The 6,260-nt window shown below is 41.1% G+C and overlaps 1 long non-coding RNA gene across 1 annotated transcript; it reads left to right on the top strand.

Annotated features, from left to right (window-relative positions):
* The first annotated feature begins 225 nt into the window (after positions 1-225).
* Positions 226-6,192, top strand: LOC142923134 (uncharacterized). The gene is made up of 5 exons (XR_012940538.1): positions 226-3,789; positions 4,551-4,619; positions 4,737-5,030; positions 5,221-5,304; positions 5,582-6,192. It is a non-coding gene; the product is annotated as an uncharacterized LOC142923134 (long non-coding RNA).
* Positions 6,193-6,260: the final 68 nt, after the last annotated feature.

Raw genomic sequence — 6,260 nt, 5'->3', positions numbered from 1 at the left:
GTCCATGATGACAGTGGCATTGCCTTTGTCGGCTGAGAGGACGACAATATCATCCCTATTTTTTAATTGAGATAATTCAAAACGTTCGTCTTTGCTGATGTTGCTGGGTGGCAACTTAGCGTTTTTGAGGGTTGCAGCGATTTCAGATCTTGCTACGTCTGCAGCGATGTGACTCAAGCCCTTGAGTGCAACGTCGACATGGGCAATGATATCATTAACCGGTAAGTGTCTCGGTGTGACAGCAAAGTTTAGACCTTTAGCTAAAACGGATTTCAGACCATCAGAAATGGAACTGTTACTGCGATTAATTACGACTTTGTTGACGTCTATCTTTTCGGTGTGTGGATCCGATTTTTTGCTGGAGAGGTGATTGAATTTGGAAATCAAATTGTCCCTACATTTGTTCGACATAGTGGCAGCCGAAGAGGTAGTCATATTGTCTACATGTTCCCAATCCGATGTAGACATTGTTGCTGTCAATTTTAAGTGTGATTTGTAGAGTGTCTTGTCTAACTGATCGAGTTCAGTGCGTGTAAGTCTGATTTTTTCCGAGATAAGAGCGAAGCTAGTTCTAGCTAGAATTCGTTTTGCATTGAGAGAAGTTGCAACAGCAGAGGTTAGTGTAAATGCGGTTGGTATTACCTTAGAGTCGCGGCATCTCTTCAGAAAGGTGAGAGACTCGATTAGTTGAGCCTTCTTATCCCGAAGTCTGTTGAATGATCTTAAGGATGTGTGGAATCCCTCCCCGTAGAGGCGGTTAAATTTCGATTTAAAGCTTTCGTGACTGCAATGATTCATCTTCTTTGGTTCTTTCGGTAAAGTCACGTAGAATGATAATGAAGATGGCAATGATAAAGATGATAATAAAGATGGCAAACTACCCTTTTTGGATGTCTTAATTAAAAGAAGACATGATGGTTCAATGAGCCACTCTGTCTACAGGAAAGCTACCCATACGGATGCTTATCTGAAACCGGATTCCCACCACCATCCATCACAGAAGAATTCTCTCATCAAGACTGTATCATAGAGCCCAATGCATATCCGACCAGGAACACATAAGCAGTGAACTCAAGCACGTACACCAAGCTCTTAGGGCTAATGGTTACTCCGACTATACAATCCGCAAAGCTATCACTCAAACCATGAAGAAGAACCCTCTTGAGGAGCCTTTCAAAACCATCACTTTATCCTACATTGCTGGGATCACAAAAAAGATCTCCAAAATCTTGAATAAACACAAGATCCAGGTCCGTTTCAACACATTACATAAAATCTGTGATCTGGTTCCGTCTGTAAAAGATGTGATTCCAGACATACAATACCCTGGTGTCTACAAACTAAGTTGCCTCTGTGGTAGTAGTTACATTGGAGAAACCAAACGCCATATCTCGGACCGCATTCGTGAACATAAAGCAGACCTTAAACACGGTAGGACCAACACCTCGGCCGTAGCAGATCATTGTTCTAATTCAGTAGGCTCACATGCCATTGACTTTTCCAAGACGGAAGTTCTTTGTAAGCCATCTGGCTTCCATGAGAGATTCGTTCATGAGGCTATCCACATATACATGCACAGAGACAATTTCAACCGAGAAGATGGATTCTATCTTAGCAATCATTGGAAAGATTTGATAAATCATTTCAGTTCTTGATTGATTGTTCACGCTTACAGTGGCTTTCAGACAGCATACATAAAAAAATTCGTCTCCCCCCTCCTCTTTTCAAAAAATAGATGGACTAGTCCTGGGCAAACTGCCAATCGTTGCGCGTGACGCAAACGTTATTTTTTTAAATATAAATAAATAAATATGCCGTTTTAAAAATACATTTATGCAAACCGACACACCTGATGATGACCGTTTGAGTTATGGTCGAAACGTCGTGAGAATTTTTTATTGTTTTATATATATTTTGTTATTCTGTTGTTTCTCTTCAACGTGACTTTACCGAAAAAACTAAGAATATGAATCTACATTCTGTCAACATCGATCCCTTGCTTTTCTTTCAAAGTGACACCGAAACCCCCGGTAGAGGAAAAGCCAACAAAGCCAGCTTCTGAAAAGAGTGGCGCTCCTCCTCCAGAGCCAACTGGATCGAAGGACAAGACACCCGCACCTCCAACCTCCAGCAGCAAGGAGCCAGAACCATCACCCCCAACTCCAGGCCCAAGTACCATGGTGGAATTAGTTGCAAGATCACATGTGGATAATATATTACATACAATCATATCAGTTTAACACGTAGGCTTTCGCGTCCACTATGATTCATAATAAAGGTACACTACTTAGGATCAGCTACAGGATTAGTGCGGCTTGGAAGCGTATTATTAAATAATACATATTACAATTCCTTATAGGGGAAACACATACTAATTAACGCATTACTAACATAGCATATAATCACACAAACACACGTAACTAATACTAATCTACAACTCATTACTAATCATAACCATTGACTGATTACCAATCGATTATATAATTACAATACCCCCCCCTCTGCCTCAAATCACTGCACCTGAATGAGTTAAAAGATGACGTCACCCTGCTGCTCTATTTAAGACCGGGATCAAGTGAGGGCTTTGCCATTCTGGCGAATTCCCTGATGATGCTGGATGTAATTACCAGCGAAACGTCGTACTCAAACTGTAAATGTTGTGGATTCACTCTTCAACACACCGGTGGGCTAAAGTAGTGAACTATTTGTCTTTTCTCAACGTGACACTTTTTGCTGATTGGCCGTGTCGGGTGGTGGAGGGTTACCACACATTTATAAATAACGCGATCTAACCCAAAAACCTTTATTATGAATACATCATATGTTCAGTCAAAGCAACCAGTTGTTCTGGTTGTGCCGGGACATTCCCGGTTGCAAAAAGACTATGCTAGTGTCCTGAAGCATTTTAATTTGGGCTTTTGTACCACTTTACAGTGTTCTGGTCCCAACCTTGGCTCATTTACTGGAAGAGGGTATGACTCACAGACTCTAGGCTGGGTTGGTAGCAGAATAGGAGGAACTTACGAAGCAGTAGGTCACTCTGTGTCAGAGTTATTGAGTGACCGTATCTTCGTAAAAGAAGGTGGTGCTAACAGAAGGGGTATTGCAGCTCATCAGTCTTTCGGGTTGATACTCAACGAAAATTCGGCAGCTCTATGTACAGTCCTTTCATGATTAAGAGGCTCACTGTATCCTTGCTGTACGTAAATACATATTTCGCTGTACACTCCTACCAACGGCGCATTCATAGGTATGATGCATTTTATAGCTGTCAGAACATTATCTTAGAGAAATGGAGTTCATATATACATTGTAACCGTTTGAAGACTGATTGAGAATGTATCTTTGCAGAAGAAGACTGTGCTACAGGCTGGTCTGAGTGGTACGATGATCAATATCCTGATGAAGAAAATGGTGGAGATGATGAATCATACGAGAAGGTCATAACCTCAGGGAAAGTGGTTTGTCTGCCTGGCTCATCAGTGGAAAAAAATGACTGCAAAGCAGAGAGATTCCCTAATACCCCATGGCAGGAATTGGGCCAGACGATCACATGTGACAAGAGCACAGGCCTGAAATGCTCTCATGACGATCAAGGCATGTTTATATGTTACAACTACAAGGTCAGATTCTGCTGCTCCAAATCAGGTGGCCCCCCTCCACCACCCATTACTCAGGCCCCAACCAAAGGGGCCCCTGAGAAACCACCAACAGCAGCTGCTCCGGAAACAACGAAAAGGAAACCAAAGTCCCCACCAGTGCCTAAAGAGATCATCACTATCGGTGAAGGTAACTATGACAATGGGAACATGAACAACATCAATTATCTTCTAGTTAAAATAAATCACGTCAGTAACATGACCGTCCTTCACCTTGTAAACATTCCACCAATCAGAAGTATTGTACCTTTATTGAGATCAAAGACAGCTTTTACTCAACATTGAAAACCGATACTTTGGGAAATAAGCATAATGCTTGGGCAGTTTTTCTAATATTTGACTTATGAATATATTCGAAACACGTGAGATCAAAAACACTTTAAATTAGATTAAACACGTTTTGTGACTTCACATGATAGGTTATAATCCACGTTAAAATAATAGACGTTTGAAAAGTAAACAAATTCAAGTAAAATACATTGCCCGTGTATGCAAGCTACATAGATAAACATCATGCTACAGGTATACACGTATTTAATACACACACTACACCTGGCTAATTTCCCAATTGCTGATGTTAACAGTGCTCCAGATACTAATTTTCTGAAGTTATTATTCCCCCATTCCATGCGTCTCTATGAGTCAATGTTTAGAACGTTTTTAACAAAATCGAATGTTGTAAAAAGGCAGCCATTTGGTCAAATGATGCAGCATCCATTTCAATTTGTAAACCCAACATTTGGATGGGTCCACTTCAATGCAATCAATAGAAACTCATAACTGCTTACCTGTCCTAACAAACATTATTTTGGGAGATGTAATATTCAGTGATGATGATTATGTGTATTATTTTACGCGATACACACCATAATTCACTTATATTTTTTGCAGAATTGATTGTGCCTGCAACACAGCAACCAATTGAGGCTACAAAACCAAATGAAACACCCACCAAACAAGGTAAGGATTGGAGTGTGGTAAGATAGTCTTGAGGCCTGTTTTAATGCATACATATGGTTTAAATATTTTCCATAATCTGTTTGAATTTCATCACTGATTAATGTTCTATGTTTACAGAAGATTGTGCTTTAGGCTGGTCTGACTGGTACGATGATCAATATCCTGATGAAGAAAATGGCGGAGATGAGGAATCCTACCAAAAGATTATAGACTCGGGGAGAGAGGTCTGTCTGCCTGACTCATCAGTGGAAAAATTTGACTGCAAAGCAGAAAGATTCCCGAATACCCCATAGGAGGAATTAGGCCAGACGATCACTTGTGACCAGACCACAGGCTTGAAATGCTCTAATAACGATCAGGACTATTTGCCATGTTACAACTACAAGGTCAGATTCTGCTGCTCCAGAGCAGGTGAACCCCCTGCACCAACTCCATCTAAAGCAAGCCCAGATACCATTCTGGAATTAGTTGCAAAATCACATGGATAATATATTAAATGCCATCATTCAAAATTGAGGTTTTTTTTAGATCAGGTAAATGTGTCTTTAAATGCACCACCACCTGGCACAGCCAATCAGTGAGGTTTGCACTATTCCCCCAGAACCAACTGCATCGATGGACAAGATACCCGCACCTCCAACCTCTGGCATCAAGGATCCAGGACCCTCAAACCCAGAAGGGTCAGGTGTGTCCATGCTCTAAGAATATATATACACAGGATGTATAATACTCATAATCAATTCACGCAAAATGCGACTACATTTTTAGATCTCAGAGGCGAAGTATGATTGTAACTGGATGGTATGAATGAGTGACCACGGCAGTTAACATGATTTATAAACTGAAAGTTTTAGGCTGCAGAGGTCTGAATGCTAAACTAATTTTTTGTGCTGTACGTCCATGCTCCCACGTCTTTTAAATGTACATTCTTTCAAGATCTATCCCTTTCTCTTCTTTCAAAGTAACACCGAAACCCCCGGTTGAGGAAAAGCCAACAAAGGCAGCATCAGAAGAAAGTGGACCTCCTCCAGAACCAACTCCATCGAAGGAGAAGTCACCCCACCCTCCAACCTCTAGCAACAAGGAGCCAGGACCATCGCCCGCAGAAGGGCCAGGTGTGTTCATTTTGTCAGAGTATATATACAGGATGTATAGTGCTTAGGTTCAAATCACACAGAATGTGACTGAATTCGTTAGATGCTAGAAACTAAACATGGTGACGCATGGATGATTTTAGATGGGTGACTACCTGCATAATCGATGTCATAAGGCTGAATATTTACAATGTGGAATACAGAGGGCAGAATGCCAGAACCCTTTATTGTGCTGTACTTCCATGCTTCCCCGTCCATGATTCCCACACTCACACTAAAGAAAATGATGAAGCGCGGTCAAACAATCCCACAAACCCAGACAACTTGGGGAGGCTTTAATTGAACAGTGGATTGGCAAAGCTGTACGTTATTTTGGAACACTTCCAAGTAACTCATTTGAGATGCAGATTAAAAGTATCGTTTGAAGGTTGTTTACAACATTTTACAAGGAGTTATTGAGAATGCATGAGCAATCTTAATTCTGTCAACATCCATCCCTTGCTTTTCTTTCATAGTGACACCGAAACCCCCGGTTGAGGAAAAGCCA

The sequence above is a fragment of the Petromyzon marinus genome, unplaced genomic scaffold (assembly GCF_048934315.1).
Source record: "Petromyzon marinus isolate PM22_M1 ecotype Great Lakes invasive population unplaced genomic scaffold, UKy_Petmar_22M1.pri1.0 PM_Scaffold_3, whole genome shotgun sequence".
In the NCBI taxonomy this organism is placed as follows: Eukaryota; Metazoa; Chordata; class Hyperoartia; order Petromyzontiformes; family Petromyzontidae; genus Petromyzon; species Petromyzon marinus.
This window is presented reverse-complemented; position numbering and strand designations above follow the sequence as displayed.